The sequence below is a fragment of the Nicotiana attenuata genome, chromosome 7 (genome assembly GCF_001879085.1).
Source record: "Nicotiana attenuata strain UT chromosome 7, NIATTr2, whole genome shotgun sequence".
NCBI classification, from domain to species: Eukaryota; Viridiplantae; Streptophyta; class Magnoliopsida; order Solanales; family Solanaceae; genus Nicotiana; species Nicotiana attenuata.
Genome location: NC_031995.1, coordinates 33,713,754 through 33,731,840, shown reverse-complemented (window position 1 = coordinate 33,731,840; position 18,087 = coordinate 33,713,754).

Here is an 18,087-nt window from a genome sequence, read left to right as displayed (position 1 = left end):
AAGTGCAACCAGGATCAAATAACACAGATGCATATCGGTGGAAAACTGAGACAATACCTTTAATCGCTGCATTTAAAGCTATATCATCGGATCTGGCTGGAAGTGCATAGGACGGGCCTGGGCACCACCTGATTGACCTCCCCCTCTGGGGCGACCTCTAGCTGACTGTCCTCCACCCCTATCTGGGTGGGAGGGTGGTGAAGTAACTGGTGCTGAAGTCGATGGCTGACTCCTCTGCTGAGGCGGACCCCCATGACGATGAGGATACTACCTCCATATATGCCCCAACTCTCCTCACTCATAACAACCTCCTGGTGGTGGAGACGGGGACTGAAGGGAACCCCTAGCACCGGGATGACTAGCAGAAGAACCTGGCATGGAAGAGACCTGAACTGATCGGGCACGGGACGAACTCTGGGATGGAAGGGCACTATGTGAGGAATGGCCCTAATGAGAACTGTGAGAACCATGGCCCGATGATGCCCCACGATAAACTGGGTGAGCTGACTGAGCATGTCTAAACAGACGGCCTTTGCCATGCTGAAACTGACCCCCATAAGGAGCACCACGGAATCCACCCTGACCACGAGGCCTCTTAGCCTCCCTCTAGACCCTTCCTGACCACGAACCATCTCAATCTGTCGAGCTATGTCAACAACCTCATCAAAGGTAGCATCAGATACTCTCTCTCTGGTCATAAGAAACCAAAGCTAATAGCTGAGGCCAATCTATGAACCTCCTGATCCTCTCCCAATCTGTTGGAACCAACAAGACCGCATGACAAGCCAACTCAGAGAACCGCATCTCATATTGTGTAACAGACCTATCACCCAAACGGAGCTGCTCAAACTACCTGCGCGGCTCCTATCGGCGAGACTCAAGTACAAACTTCTCCAGGAAGAGAACAGAGAATTGCTGCCAAGAAAGGGCGTTGTGCCAACCGGCCTACACCACTCGTAAGCCTCCCACCAACTAAGTGCAGCCTTGGACAACTAGAAAGTAGTGAATGAGACCCTACTGGCCTCCGGAATACCTGCGGTCCAAAGCATCCTCTAACACTTATCCAAGAAACCCTGTGCATCCTCACCCTCAACATCACTAAATGATGGAGGCTGAGGTCTACCATATCTCTCCAATCTGCGATGCTCGTCCTCTGGCATCACAGGAGCTACATAGTCTTGAGCACCTGTAACCGGCTGGGCTGGAGGTGCCCCCGCTGTCTGAAGTCCCTGCACGACCTGCTGAGGTGTGCGAGTGGCGTGAGTCTGAGTGCCTCCCCCGGCCCGAGAAGTAGCTGCGGTTGTAGTATTTGAGACCGTCTGAGCCAGGCTAGTGCACACTGATAGAATCTGGGCCAGGGCCTCCTGAAGGCCTGGAATAACAACAGCCACAACAGGTGCCTAAGCTAGTGCTGCTGGAGCGTCCGCAACTGGGACCTGACCATGAACTGGGGCGACTGGTGGATCTGCAGGTGCTGCCCTACCTCCTGTGCGGGCTACACTCCTGCCCATACCACGACCTCAACCGCATCCTCGGCCTCTAGTGGCCCCAACTGGTGGTACTGGTTGTCGTCCACCCTGTCCGGTAGCACGTGTTCTCAACATCTATAAGAGAATAGAATAACAGAAGTTTAGTTACCAGAATCAACAGATTCGCACGACAGGAATTCAAGAATGTGAAGCTTTTCCTAAAGGTTCCGCAGCCTCTCGAAGATAAGTATAGACATCATTGTACCAATCCGCGAGACTCTAAAAAACCCGCTCATGACTCGAGAGGCCTATGTAACCTAGGCTCTGATACCAACTTGTGACGACCCTAAAACCGACCCGGTCGTGATGGTGCCTATCGTGAAACTAGGCCAGCCGACACAAATCCCAAATCAAACTAGTATCTAATAAATGACATTTTTAAGCTATTTAATTGATAATATCTTACAACATGGGTCTAAATAACAAGTGCGGATAAATAACACAAGCCCGATATCATGGTGTCACAAGTCACGAGCAACTACAAGATCTATCTAAGTACAATTAAGGCTATTATAGTCTGGAAATAAAGATACGAAGAACAGTCTAAGTAAGATAAGAAGGAGAAGTGCAGGGCTGCAAACACCAAGCAGCTACTTTGCCGACTCCGAAAGACCTGCTAAAAGGACGATCACCGCTCACTATCGCGACCCGCAACTCCTGGATGTGCACAAAAGGTGTAGGGAGTAATGTGAGTATGCCAACTCAGTAAGTAATAAAAGTAAATGAGAACTGAAAATTAAGAAATTAGGTAATTCCATGTCATAGCACTACAATATGCACAATACGCTTTCAAAATAGTATAGAAATCATTTAACTCATTTAAAAATCCAAGTTCAGTGAAAATTCTTTAAAAGATGTTTTTCTAATAGTTTCAACAGAGTAACAATGAAATTTAGAGTAAAAAAAATGAAAGTCATAAATAGCCCCTCGGGCAAGACATGTATCATAAACCGCCCCTCGGGTATAATATCAACAAAACCAGCCCCTCGGGCTACCTCACAATCACTCGTAATCAGCCCCTCGGGCAACAACATATCGCTCACTATGCGTACCCGCGCTCACTGGGGGTGTACAGACTCCGGAGGGGCTCCTACATCCCTAGATCTATCACAAGCCATCTCGTGGCATAATAAACCAGGCTCTCGGCCTCTCACACATCACAAAATAGTACAACATGCTGAGGCGCGCAGCCCGATCCCATGATATCCTCACAACACAGGCCCTCGGCCTTACTCAGTCAGAAACCTCTCAAGCCACCCGGGCTAACAGTAAAACAGGATGCTTAGTCAAAAATCATTTATGCATCAAATAAGAGTAAATAAGACTGAGTAATGAAATCAGTAAAACATAGAAGGCTGAGTACAGTTATTAAACCAAAACAGTGAGGAATTTTAGTAAAGAAAGCCCCTAAGGGTCCAAATAGTTGGTATGAGGCCCAAATATGACATTCCGCCGAAAACATAGTAATACATTTCTAACTTAAGATATTATCAAGTAGTATCAGTCAAATACACAACTTAATAGTTGCTACGGGACAGACCAATTCACAATCCCTGGCGGTGCACGCCCCTCACGCTCGTCATCTTGCGTGTGCGTCACCTCAAAATAGTACAACGATGTGAAATCAGAGGTTTCATACCCTCAGGACAATATTTACAATCATTACTTACCTCAAACCGGACCGAACTCTAACCCGTGATGCCTTAGCATCTCGACTCGGCCTCCAAACGCTCCAAATCTAACAAAAATCAGTATCACATCATTAATACACGCTAAAGGAACAAAGTCCAAGCGAAAATAATCAAATTAACTCAAAAATCCCGAAATTGGCCAAACTCGACCCCCAGGCCCACATCTTGGAATCCGATAAAAATCACGACACTAGAATCCTTATCCCCTCACGACTCTATACATATCAAAATCACCAAATTTGGACCTCAAACGACCCCTCAAATTCTCAATCAAAGCTCTCCAAAACTCAAGCCCTAACCTTCAACTTCACCCCAAATTCTCCACTAATTTCATGATTAGGCAGTGGAAAAATCATCACAAATACAAATACAAAGCCCAAGTAACTTACCTCACTGAAATCCCACAATTCCTCCTTGAATTCCCGGCTTGGAGCTCAAAAATCACACAAAAATTGTGAAAGAATGGCTGAAAATCGAGAAGGGAGGCTTTTATAGTTTCTGCCCCAGGGATTCGGCAACTGTGATCCCATAAGCGCACTTGTGCTTCCGCTTCTGCGGAATTCACATAACACTGCCAGGCTTCACATCTGTGGTTGCACCGCTCCTACGGCAATGCATATGCAGTTACCAAGCTGCACCTGTGGTTCTCCACGCATCTACGCTTCTTATCCACTCCTGCGGAGCTCGCACCTGCGGACCCTAATCCGCATGTGCGAATATGACAGAAGTAGCAACACCAGCTGCTTTTTCTCAAGTGCAGACTTTTTCAAAAACCATCCGAAATCATCCCGAGGCCCCCGGAACCCCAACCAAGAAAGCGAACAAGTCACATAACACCATTCAAACTTATTCCAACCTTCGGAACACTCAAAACAACACCGAACACCAAATCACCCTCGGATTCAAGCCTAAGGATTCGAAAACTTCCGAATTCCGCAAACGATGTATAAACCTACCAAACCTCATCCGAATGACCTGAAATCTTGCACACACGTCACAAATGACTCAACGGACGTACTCCAATTTTCAGAATTCCAATCCGACTTCGATATCAAGATTTCCACTGCCGACCGGAAAACGCCAAATATCCAATTTCGCCAATTGAAGCCTAAATCTACCACGGACCTCCAAAATACATTCTGAACACGCTCCCAAGTCAAAATAACCTAACGAAGCTATCCGAACCATCAGAGTTCACTTCCGAGACCTCCTACTCATAAGTCAACATCCGATTGACTTTTCCCAACTTAAGCTTCTAAATAAGAGACTACGTGTCTCATTCCACCCTAAGACCACTCCGAACACAACAGCACCAACACGATAGGATGAAATACAGCAGAACAACACACAAGGAAGCAGACATGGGGAAAACGGGGCTACAACTCGTGAAACGACCGGCCGGGCCGTTACACTTACATATGTTAGTGTCACCGTATATATAATAGAATAAGTTAAAATTGATCTTCCATTGTATATTGGTTAATTTTGATGAAAAATATGCCTGTCATTCTACTGAAAAACTTAGATACACCGAGTAACTTATGTAATAGCACACATATGGTATATAGAAGTTTTGACAATAACGTCACACATACAAAAATTATGATAAATATATTCTTATCCCTGAATTCAACTTTCGTCTTCCGAAACTAAGGTATATGCTTTTAAAGTTGTGTGAGAATAATTTTTAGTATGTTTAAGTATTACAAATATAATAAATAAAGCATAAGGACAAACAACCTAAATATTGTTACCACAATATATTTCCTTGCACGAACAACTTTATGTTGCACTTTCAAGAGGGATATAAAGATCGACAATACAAGTTCTGGTTAAGGCAGAGCAACCAACGCATTAGGAGGAAACATACACAAAAAAATTATCCACAAAGCAGTGTTCGTTAAGATACCATCAGATTAAATACTTTTAAACCATAATATATAATTATCTAACTACAATTGATCATTTGTGTAAGTTTTGATGATATACTTTTACTTTAAATTTATGTATTATGCTAATGTAATAATATTTTTCGGCATTTAGATGATTGTTGTATTATTATACATCAAAAAAAATTCATTAATTCCTTCATATAAATAAATATTTAAATTATCAAGTGCCATTATTAACGTGAAATGAACGTTCATATATATATATATATATATATATATATATATATATATATATATACTATTTTGGTCAAACCAAATATCATCTCTTTTTTAAATTTGAAACCAAACAAAACCAAGCAAAAAATATCGATTTGGTTCGGTTTTTTATTTGGATCAGTTTTTAACCAAACAATGAAGATGTTTACCGTGAACAATTAAATTTGATTATGGGACTCTAAAAATACGTGATCTATTTTTATGCTAGTTGTTATGCGGTTGATGCTATGTGTGAGACTTAGAAACGTGATAAGAGTTAGGAATAAGGTGATAACCTAACTGATAGGTTAACAATCGGGGCCTTGAGCTTGTCGATTCGGTGGCCTCGAGGTCGATTCTGATGCTCGGCTGGGAGCTATTGAAGGCAGTTGGAGAGCATCTAACAGTTCTAATAAAATCACTGAAGGCTCTTTATGGCCAATGATATGCAATAAATGATGAACAATAATGAAGATAATAAATGGAAGGATTAATATCAAGAGAATGTGTTAGAGAGCAGAGAGAATGTTCTTATATATTTAGTATGGAGCAACAGATCCCTACAATATGGCAAGGACCCCCTTTATATAGGAAGGGGGGAATCCCAACATAGTACAAACGCATTTATTACAAAGATATGGAGATGGGACAGCTAGTTGACGTCATGACGCGGGCTTAGACTAGCCTAACAGACTTTACCGGCTCTATCTACACCCCTTGAGAACTCCCCTCTTTTTTAATATAGACGTTGGTCTACATTGCCACGAGGTCAAGCGTCGACACCCCTCGAAGGTGAACCTCGACCCCAGTCTCGGGCCTTCTAAAGTATGTCTACGGGGCCTCATAACGACAAGAAATTGGACCCTCTGATTTTACCGTGCACAGATAATCTCCGCGTTTCTTAGAGTGAAAGTGATAAGAAACGGCCTTGAATTCTTTCCCCTCCGATACTTTTGCAATGACAACAGTCACAAGGTGTCAAAAGACGACGCACATGCAATCCCTGAAAGCCTTCGCATTGATTATGGCAGTTAGTTTTCCCTTGGCATCCTTTAACGCGCACGCGGGGCTTCTATAAATACTCCCATTCTCGTTCTTTAGAACTCACTACATTACTAAACCCCAAAAAAGGTTCCTTCTTCTTTACTATTGTTCTTTCTTAGGAATGCAACTTCCTTTTCTCTCCCGAAATTTTTTAGGAATGGCAAAAACTTCCGCCTCTGCTTCTCAGGAGAATGTGACCTCATCCTGTTCGCTTCTATCTCAAGGCGAAGCGGCAATGCCTCCTCGTGGCGAGGAATGCATTCCAGGATTTTTTGCGATGGCTTCTGATTTTAAGGTCGAGAGGCCTTCTTTGAAGCCGGGGCGTTGTGAGCCTGTATCTCAGTATATTAGCTCAATAACAGACGTCGGAAGAGTGAGAACCGATTGTCGCTGGGGGGACATGGTGCTTGTGGAGATCCCTACTTGGGAGGAGGATATAACGACATACAAAGCCAATTTTCTCAATATGTATACTCACCCGTTTACCCTAGGGCCGGTGGGGCCATCCTCGCCCCCGATTGATCTCGTGATTCCCGACTTCTGCCAACGGTATCAAGTGACCCTCGGTCAAATTCATCCTTCATTCTGGCATGTTGTTTATATGATCAGGTACTATGTGAACATGATTGAGGAGATGCCCTTCACCCTCGATCATCTGATCGGGATGTACAGCCCTTAACTCTTCCGCGAGGGTTTGGTCAAGCTCCGCTACCGATCTCCTTGGGCCCTCTTTTCTTGTACCGAGGAGCTTGGGAATGGGGGATGGATAAGCCTCTTTGTCCGGGTATGGACTTCTGACCTGATCCCGATGGAAAGGATGTCATTCCCCAAGAGGTGGAATATGGAACGTAAGTAGACACGTTATCTAGCATTCCTTTGTTTTTCTTTGACTACATTCTTCCGGGAACTTCATTTTTCTTGCTAATGCAGCTGTAGCAATTTATCTCGGCGCGGTCACGGACCTCCCGAGCTGGGTCGGCCGTCTGGACTCGATTTACCCGTAAGCTGAGCGAGTATGGTGTGATTTGTCCTAAGCTCGGTGGAAGCTAAGGTCATGGTGAGACTTTACCCCTGCTGTAGTCACACTTTTCGACCTAAATCGCTACTGGCAACGCTCTCGTTCCCTGTGCTTACCTCTTGCATTTATGTAGGTCTGGGGGAAGTCCCCTTGATGAAGGGAGCATTGCCTAGTGGGGAGGATGCCTTGGTACCCGATGAAGGGAAGAAAATACAGAGGGATCCATCGACAGGACCTTCGGAATCCAAGAAGATTAAGGCGCAAAAAACTAAAGGCGACTTGGCAGCCCTCACTCTGGAAATAGCAGGAAATCCTCGAGTTGAAGGTGACGGAGAAAATAGCTTCTCGACAGCGCCCGAGGAAGGGATAAACCTGGCCGATCCTTGGGCCGTAGAGGTGGTGGCTTCCGAGCCGGAGTATGACATCGTCGCAGTCCAACTTCAGAGTGGAGAGACAACTGAGGGAGTATCGGGTGTTGCGCCCGAGCTGGCTGGTGGCTAGAGTTCCCCTCGGGCTGGGATGCCTTCGGTAGGTGGTTCGGAGAAGCCTAGTTCTAGGGCCCTGAATGGACAAGGGATGGTCCTGATTGACCCTGCTAGTGCCGTGGTCGTTATCGATTCCCCTCAGGGAAAGACCCTACATCCTAAGAGGGTGCAAGATGTCCCGCATGAAGAATCCTCCGACGCGGGGATGCCTTTCAAAGGTGGAGATGCGCTCAAACGACTTCCAACTGTTCCCGAGGGAATCCTTGAGATCGATGCTTCACTCGTCTTTGATGAGATGAGCTGGCTTTACGAGCAGGTAATTTTTGTGAATGTTGTCTGTCGCTCTAGCCTTTGTTTTCTTAACTTGTCATTTTTCGTGGCTTCAGGCCTAGGTGTTTTACAATCACACTTTCACCCGGTATCAGGCTGAGGTGACCCGTCACGAGCGCGAGAAGGCTCACCTTACTAAACAAGTTACCTAATCCTCATATGCCATTACCTGAGGGAGGAGCTCTACGCTAGAGACTCCAAAGTCTCCGAACTCAAACGACATGTGAGAGAGATAACTTCTGAGAGGGATGCCCTCTAGGAAAAGGTGGCCTTAGTTGGGGCTCAGCTTAGTGACGCGAGGGAGGATAGCGACAAGTATAGAGGTCTCCATTTTGAGTTAGTAGCTGCATTATCCGGGATCAACACTAAAGCCAAGGCGCTTATATCTTTGCATAGAGAGGATGCCATTGCGACAAGCGCTCAAGTCGGGAGGGCGCCTGAGGAGGCTGAGCCAAAATTGACTCGAGCTGTGGACCACGCTCAATTGGGATCTTGGAGGCAGACTCTTGGGGATATTCATGTGGGAGGTATCATCTTGCCTGCCGAGCTCGGGAGGATGAAGACCCTAGAGAAGAAAAGTGTTGCCTTGCTTGTTTTCGGAGGTGCGCAGGCAGTGGCTCAGGAGGTGATAAAAATGAAGGCGGAGCCGGAGTCGTTGGGGTGCAACCTTCGATCGATCCATCGTAGATGTGGGCTTGATGACATATTAGGGTCCTGTTCGGTTCTTTCCTTGTAAGGGCTTTTTCGGTATTTATAAACATCCCCCCTTGTGGGCCATAAAAATGCTTTATGTTTCCTATCCCTTCTTTTACCTTTTGTTTTTTCGGAAATACTATATGATGTCTTTTGACTTTCGACCCGAGGTCCCAGGTCTTAGGTTAGACCATTGGGCTTTGCTATTGTCGGGCAACCCGTAACGGTCGAAGATCAATCCTCGAGAGTCTCTCTGGTCAGACCTAGTTTTTATGCATTCGGTAGGCACGACCTTTGATTCTAGCGCCGGTGACAGTGACTCGTATGCATTGGGTCGGTACACCCTTTTAGTGTATGATGACATTTGAGCTCTTATGCTTTTGCTCTTAGGCATTTTTATTTGTTTGGTCTTAGTCTCCGAGTAGGGTTTCGACTCGAGCTCATTTGTTCCACAAGTTTTAGAATTTGAAGGTGGCCCTTAAGCTATTACGTGTTGGGTCGACGCGACCTTTTATGTGGGACGGTGACAATGGCTCTTACGCCTTGCTTTTTGGCATATTTAACTGTTTTGGGTTCAGACTTCGAGTTGGGTTTCGACTCGAGCTCGTTCGACCCTCAAGTTTTTGGATTTGTGTGGGCTGGCGACAATGACTCTTACGCCTTGGGTCGAAACGACCTTTTATGTGGGCTAGCGGCAATGGCTCTTACGCCTTTCTCCTACGCATATTTAGTTAACTATTTTGGGTTCAGTCTTCGAGTCGTGTTTCCACTCAAACTTGTTCGACCCTCAAGTTTTTGGATTTGTGTGGGCCGACGACAATGGCTCTTACGTCTTGGGTCGAATAGACCTTTTATGTGGGCTGGCGACAATGGTTCTTATGCCTTGGGTCAAAGCGGCCTTTAATAGGCTTTTTAGTCCCTCGTGAAGGACTGTTTTGAAATAAATTTTTTCTGGCTCTTCAACAGTTCGATAAAAACCTAGATTACGAGTCGTTATGTGGCGATGATCGAGCACCTCAGGAGGTTTGGCTCGGAGGCTGAGTATCTCGAAGCCTGTAATCTGGAGCTGCCGTGGCCGAAGCACTTTTGCCTATGCCAAGGGTAGCCTGTTTAACAGGTTCTGTTCGAAGTAGATTCAAAGTATTTGAAGGCCTGTGATTTTGTAGCGACGGTAGGGCGTCCCCGAGTCGCGTTAGTTTGGCTGGTACAGCCTTGTGACCGTAGTCATTTGTGCTTGGTCGGAGCCAGTTTTTAGTCCCGAGTGAAGTAGTTTCAGCGTCTATATCGAGGGTATGCCTTTTGGGGTCTTACAAGTTTGATATATAGCCTTAGCTTTGAGATCGGGTTTATGCCTTTAGTAAGGTCTTACAAAATTTTCATGCCTTTGATGTCTTACAATTTTTAGATACTTGGTACAAGTATGATTCATGCCTTGCTTGAGGTCTTACAGATATTGCCACTTGGTACAAGTGTGGTTCATGCCTTGCTTGAGGTCTTATAGATATTGTTGTTGCCTTATGTAGGTCTTACGAGACCGATCCTGCCCGCTTGGGGTCTTATGGCCTCGGGTTTTTAATTAATGGTGATTGGCGATAGTGCCTGAGTCATCGAGGGTACCTTGGCTCGAGAGCCGTTAATCGTAAACTTGGTGTTGCCTCATTAAGGGCTTATGATTTCGGAGATTCTGACCCTAAGGTCATGCATTTTTTGAGATTTTGACGCCAGTCTCCAAGTGTTCGGCACATTTTTGATAGAGGAGTCCTTTTTGCTAAAACATCGAGTTTCTTTTGAAGCGTGAAATGCTTTGATGAAAAGTATTCTTCGATTACATGGTACAAATATACATGTTTTTGCTGTTAAGGGCTTGGTTGCTCTATACGGGCACGATTCGTTCGAGTGTTTGGCTCGGTACATTACTTTTCCTATCTAGGGTCCAATTGAGGTACCTTGGCTTTCCCGAGTAGGTATCCTTCCGGGGGGATGCCCCCCAGTATTTGAGGTTGATTGCAAAAGAAAACCTGAATACTTGTTGAGTCTTCTTAGGTAGCATATAGACGTGGCAAAAACCTCAATACTTGTTGAGTCTTCTTAGGTAGCATATAGACGTGGCCTCGTTAGAAACCTTGCCAGTAAAACCCTTCTAGGGACAAAATCTAGTCGAAGGAAAAGAGTGAAATGCATGCTCGAGGGTGTTTATGAATTTTCAATCGGACACCCTAGCAGTAATATTGTTGTAGCATTGATATGACAATTGCTTGGAAGCGGTTCGTCCTCCATGGTACCGAGCGTGTAAGACCCTTTGCCGATTACTTCGAGGACACGATACGGTCCCTCCCAATTTTGCCCTAGCTTTCCTTCACTAAGGTTTCGGGTGTTAAGGGTGACTTTCCTTAGGACCAAGTCCCCAACTACGAAATGTCGGAGGTTTGTTCTCCTGTTATAATATCTCTCGATCCTTTTCTTTTGGGCGGCCATTTAGACCAGCGAGGCTTCTCGTTTATCATCTAATAGTTTGAGGGCCGTTGTCATGGCCTCATTGTTTGAGCTCTCGATGGCATGTTAGAATCTGGCGCTCGGCTCCCCGACCTCCACTGGTATCAAAGCCTCGGCATTGTACACTAGAGAGAAAGTTTTTTCCCCTGTGCTTGATTTTGAAGTCATTCGGTATGCCCATAGCACTTCGGGCAACATTTCTGTCCACTTTCCCTTGGCGCTTTCTAGCTTCTTTTTTAAGTTTTGGATTATGGTTTTATTTGTAGACTTGGCTTGGCCGTTCGCACATGGGTGGTAAGGCGTCGATAGGATTCACTTGATTTTGTGATCCTCAAGGAATTGTGTTACCTTGCTTCCGATGAACTGCCTCCCGTTATCGCATAATATCTCGGAAGGAATCCTGAATCGGCACATAATGTGGTCCCAGATGAAGTTAATGACTTCTTTTTCTCTTATCTTCTTGAAGGCCTGCGCTTCCACCCATTTTGAGAAATAGTCCGTCATAAATAAAATGATTTTAGCTTTACCTGGTGCCGTCGACAGGGGCCTGACGATGTCCATTCCCCATTTCATGAATGGCCATGGTGATAAGACCGAATGTAGTTTTTCGCCGGGTTGGTAAATCATAGGGGCAAATCTATGGCATTTATCGTATTTTCGGACGAATTCCTTAGTATCTTTTTCCATGTTGTCCCAATAGTAGCTTGTCCTGATTATCTTTCAGACCAAGGAATCGGCACCGGAGTGGTTTCCGCAAGTACCCTCGTGAATTTCTCGGAGCACATAATCTGTATCCCCTTGCCCCATACATAGTGCTAGGGGGCCATCGAAAGTTCTTCTGTACAGAGTCTTGTTTTCATCGAGCGAGAATCGGGTTGCTTTGGCTCGCAGGGCCCTCGATTCCTTTGGATCCGCGTGCAATTTTCCGTCTTTTAGATAATTGGTATATTTATTCCTCTAGTCCCATGTTAGGCTGGTGGAATTAATCTCAGTATGACCTTCCCCGACCACTGATTTAGATAGCCGAATAACAGCCCTGGGAGTAGGTCATCTTCTTCAATAGATGATCCCAAGTCTGCGAGGGCATCGGCCTCGCTATTCTGCTCGCGAGGTACGTGGACTAAGGTCCAATTTTTGAAGCAACGTAATGCAACTTGGATTTCGTCCAAATACCTATGTATCCTGTCTTCTCGGACCTCATAGCTCCCATTCACCTGGTTTACTACCACGAGTGAATCGGATTTTGCTTCAATGGTCTCGGCTCCCGGACTTTTGGCCAGCTCTAAACCTGCAATCATAGCCTCGTACTCGGCTTCATTGTTAGTCATTTTTGCAGTTTTATAGATTGTCTGATCACGCCGCCCGTAGGTGGCTTTAGGACTATACCGAGTCCAGATCCTCTCATGTTTGCGGCACTGTCAGTGAACAGGGTCCATACCACGGAAGATGTGCCTGATTTTAGTAAAATTTCCTTCTCTACCTCGGGCATGAGGGAGGGCAAGAAATCGGCCACGAAGTCCACCAGAATCTGGGACTTGATGGCCGTTCGAGGTTGATGCTCGATATCATACCACCCGAGTTCGATGCCCCATATGGCCAATCAACCCGATAGTTTGGGTTTGTGCAATATGCTCCGGAGGGTGTATGTCGTTAGAACGCAAATATGGTGGCATTGAAAATAGGGTTTCAATTTTTGCGATGAGCTTATTAACGCAAGAGCTAATTTTTCTAGGTGTGGATACCTACCTTCGGCATCCCCTAGGGTCCGACTTACATAATAAATAGGGAATTGCGTACCTTGCTCTTCTAGGACTAGTACGCCTCTTACCGCTATTTCGGATATGGCCAAGAATAGATACAATGTTTCATCTTCCTTTGGCGTATGGAGCAGAGGTGGGCTAGTCAGATATCGTTTCAACTCCTCTAGGGCGTGTTGGCATTCTGGAGTCCATTCGAAGTTGGTTTTCCTTTTGAGTAAAGAGAAGAAATGATGGCTCCAGTCGGATGACCTTGATATGAATCTTCCCGGAGTTGCTATTCGCCCTGTCAGGCGTTGTAGGGCCATTACATTATTTACCACCATGATTTCTTCGATGGCCTTGATTTTATCGGGGTTAATCTTGATCCCCCTGTTTGATACCATGAAGCCTAAGTATTTGCCCGAACCCACTCCGAAGGCACATTTCTCGAGTTTGAGCCTCATGTTGTAACTTCTGAGGATGTCGAATGTTTCCTACAAATGAGTCAAATGGTCCTCTGCGCACAGGGACTAAACTAGCGTATCATTAAAATAAACTTCCATGGATTTTCCTACTTGATGCTCGAACATTTTATTTACTAGGCGCTGGTATGTAGCCCGTGCATTTGTTAGTCCGAAGGGAATTACATTGTAACAGTAGGTATCGTGCTACATGATGAACGAAGTCTTCTCGCTATCCTCGGAGTTCATCTGAATTTTATTATACCCCGAGTAGGCATCGAGAAAGATGAGGGTCTCATGGCCGGCCGTAGCATCAATCAGACGATTGATGTTAGGCAATGGGAACGAATCCTTAGGACACGCCTTATTTAAGTCTTTATAATCTACGCACATTCTTAGCTTATTTCCCTTTTTGGCTACCACTACTACGTTGGCCAGCCATTCGGGGTACTTTACCTTGCTAGTAGACCCTATTTTAAGAAGTTTCATTACCACATCCTTGATGAATGCGTGTTTTATCTCGGACTGGGGTCTTCTTTTCTGCTTCACCGGTTTAAAACTGGGGTCGACATTCAGTCTGTGGGAGGTTATTTCCGACGGAATTCCTGTCATATCTAAGTGGGACCAAGCGAAATAGTCGATATTTTTAATAAGAAATTGAATGAATTCTTTCCTGAGTTCAGGGGTTAATCTCGTTCCCAGGTATACCTTACGATCTAGGAGGTGTTCGATTAGAACAACTTGCTCTAGACCTTCAATAGTTGATTTCGATGCATCCAACTCTTCGGGGGCAATGAAAGTTCGAGGAGCGAGGAAATCTTCTTCGTCCTCCTCGGGGGTCTGTCTACTCCAAGGCTCATCCGAGGTCGGGCGTATGGGGGTCGACGCCTCCTGGTAAACCGCGAACATTTCTTTCACCGCATGTTGTTCTCCATATATGGTCGTTATGCCATCCTTTGTCAGAAATTTTATCATCTGGTGCTGAGTTGACGGTACTGCCCTCATGCTGTGTATCCACGGCCTTCCAAGCAATGCATTGTACCTCATGTCTCCACTGATGACTTGAAACTTGGTGTTCTGAATCGCACCGGACGTGTCGACTGAGAGGGTGATTTCTCCTTTTGTTACTTCAGCGGCCATGTTGAAGCCGTGGAGGACCCGGGAGGCGGGTATGATCTGAACGAGCAATCCAAGCTGTTCTACTACCTCTGATCTGATTACGTTGGTCGAGCTGCCTGGATCCACGAGCACACGTTTAACTCGAATGTTGCTTAAAAGAAACGAGATTACTAGTGTGTCGTTGCATGGTTCTACCAAGGTCTCGAGATCCTCTTCGCTGAATGCGAGGGTGTCTTCGGCTACGCGGTCTCCGATCGGCCCTTCTAATGCAGCAGATATTTTGTCCGTTTGATCATGGGCCCTTGGAGAATGTCGGTCCCTCTAATAATCATACGAACGACATGCCGGGGTATCTTTTTTTTTGCCCAGGTTAGATTTTGCCGAGTTTCTCGCGGAACTTTTCGGCGCGCTTTCTGGTGAATGCGAGGAGCGGTGTCAATGCATTGGGCGTCGCGTGTGGTCGTACCCTTTGAGCTCGGCTCTGGCGCTTTCACAGGGTTTCGTGGCGGTATACCGACACCTGGAATAGCCACACCATTCTCTCGGTGGTTCTCGAGATAGTTGTTTTCACCTCTATTTACTGAGTTAAGCATTTCGACAAGAAATTGAAGATCTTGGACAAGAACAGGTGTGAAAGATAACTTGTGTTGCGTAATGAAACCAGCAAGAAAATAATCACTATTATTTTTAGCCCCACGGTGGGCGCTAAACCGTTTACCGTGAAAATGGTAATAACAATTAAATTTGATTATGGGACTCTAAAAATACATGATCAATTTTTCTGCTAGTTGTTATGCGGTTGATGCTATGTGTGAGACTTAGAAACGAGATACGAGTTAGGAATAAGGTGATAACCAAACCGATAGGTTAACAATCGGGGCCTCGAGCTTATCGATTCGGGGGCTTCGAGGTCGATTTCGATGCTCGGTTAGGAGCTATCGAAGGCAGTTGGAGAGCGACTAACAGTTGTAAAAAAATCATTGAAGGCTCTATATGGCCAATGATATGCAATAAATGATGAACAATAATGAAGATAATAAATGGAAGCAATAATATCAAGAGAATGTGTTAGAGAGCAGAGAGAATGTTCTTATGTATTTAGTATGGAGCAACAAATCCCTATAATATGGCAAGGACCCCCATTATATGGGAAGGGGGGAATCCCAATATCGTACAAACGCATTTATTACAAAGATATGGAGATAGGACAGCTAGTTGACGTCATGACGCGGGCTTAGACTAGCCTCACAGACTTTACCGGCTTTATCTGCACCCCTTGGGAACTCCCCTCTTTTCCAATATAGCCGTTGATCTGCATTGCCCCGAGGTCGAGCATCGACAACCCTCGAAGGTGAACCTCGACCCCAATCTCGGGCCTTGTGAAGTATGTCTACGGGGCTTCATAACGATGAAAATTGGACCCTCCGATTTTACCGTGCACAGAAGACCCCTACACAAGTGTTTGGGTATATTGGTTTCTTTTATTTCCTAGCTAAGATATTTATTTGCACGTTAAATCGTGTATTGCAAGATTAGAATATGATAGGAGATCTCTGCAGCTAAAATTTCATTGATGATTACGTCTACCCTTAAAACGGATAACAATAAAATTTATACGTGATTTTAAGGATATGTGGATGATTCAACACAAATAATTAAAAATGCTAATGTCACGACCCAAAATTCATTAAAGGTCGTGATGGCGCCGGACATCAATGTCAGGCTAGCCAACATTAAATAGTTAATAAAATTGTCATTTTTATATTTTTGAGATCATAAATTATCACGACCCAATTTCCCCTGAGTTGTGTATCGTGATGTAACCTAGTCTTAGGGACTAGGTAAGCCTAACATTTACCGAACAACCACAATAATAAAGAAAATCTAACAGTCTCGATATTGAAATCTTTACAAAATTTACAATTTTCCAAAACCGGCAGTACAAGTCATAAGCTCTACAGAGTTTACTACAGCTTCTAAATACAACTGTTTGGAAATACGTAAATAGTGTGAACACAAAAATAGGAAGGTGATTTTGAAGCCTGTGAACACAGCAACAGGTTTACCGTGAGTCTCCACAGTAACGATCCAGACAGCTACTAACGAGCAGTTACCTGGATCTGTACAAAAATGTATAGAAATATAGTATGAGTACACCACAGTGGTGCCCAGTAAGTATCAAGACTAACCTCGGTGGAGTAGTGATGAGGAACAATCAAGACACCTACTGGTCTGAAAAATTGAACAAGTATAAGTATAAGAACAATAGCGCATGATTTCTACATGAAAACTAAGCAATATGATTAACAATATTGTAATTACAATAAGAAAACGATAAGTACCAGCGGAATACCCTAATAATGACAGAGAAGAGTGAGTGGAAACACAACCTAAATCTGAAACCACAGATACAGCAAGGACAAATAGCAACTCAACAACTACGACAACTTTCACATTGGATTTTAGTCAACAACCTTCACGAAGTATCGAATCTCGGATAAGTTACAACTCATGGGTCTAAATACTTGAACCCTAACACTTGGCATCTTGTGCCCTCATCACACCTCATAATCATGCTGTCAACTCACGTGCCAAATAGAGCTACTCTCACATAGGAGGCAAGTAAATAAGGGTGTGCACCTATACTCAACGATATCAAGAAAACCTCTTATCCGATAAGGGTTCTTAGCCACGTGTATGTGTCACGACACAAACTACCATGTCGTGATGGCGCCTATCGTAGTACTAGGCAAGCCGACTTTTTACCAAACAAACCTGATATTTCAATTTAACGATAACTTCAAGATATTTAATAATAAAACTTAATAAAGAAAATCTGAATAATGAAAGTGCGGAAAGAAAAGCATGACATTGGGGTGCACTGATCAAGAGCATCTACTAATATCTGTCCAAAATAATGAGAATAAAGCAGTCTGGAAATGTAACTATAACAACTATAGGAAGATAGGAGGGAGAAGAATAAGGCTGCGATCGCCAGTAGCTACCTTGCCAACTCCGAGAAGAATCTATAGCTGGACTAGTTAACAGCCGTTACCGAGTCCTGATACGCCTGGATATGCACACAAGGTGCAGGGAGTAACATGAGTACGCCAACTCAGTAAGTAACCAATGTAAATAAAGGTTGAGAAGCAGTGACGAGCAATAAAGCATATAAAGTTCATAATAGAAAAATCTCAGCAAAAATGCAACAGGCTTTTAAATGCAAAGTTTGAATCAAAACCATTTCGTCTAAACTCAGTTTCAGTAAAATCGTTTGAAGATATTTTTCAACATTTCTTAGACTGAGGCTCGGTGCAACAATGAGCAAAAATGCTGGA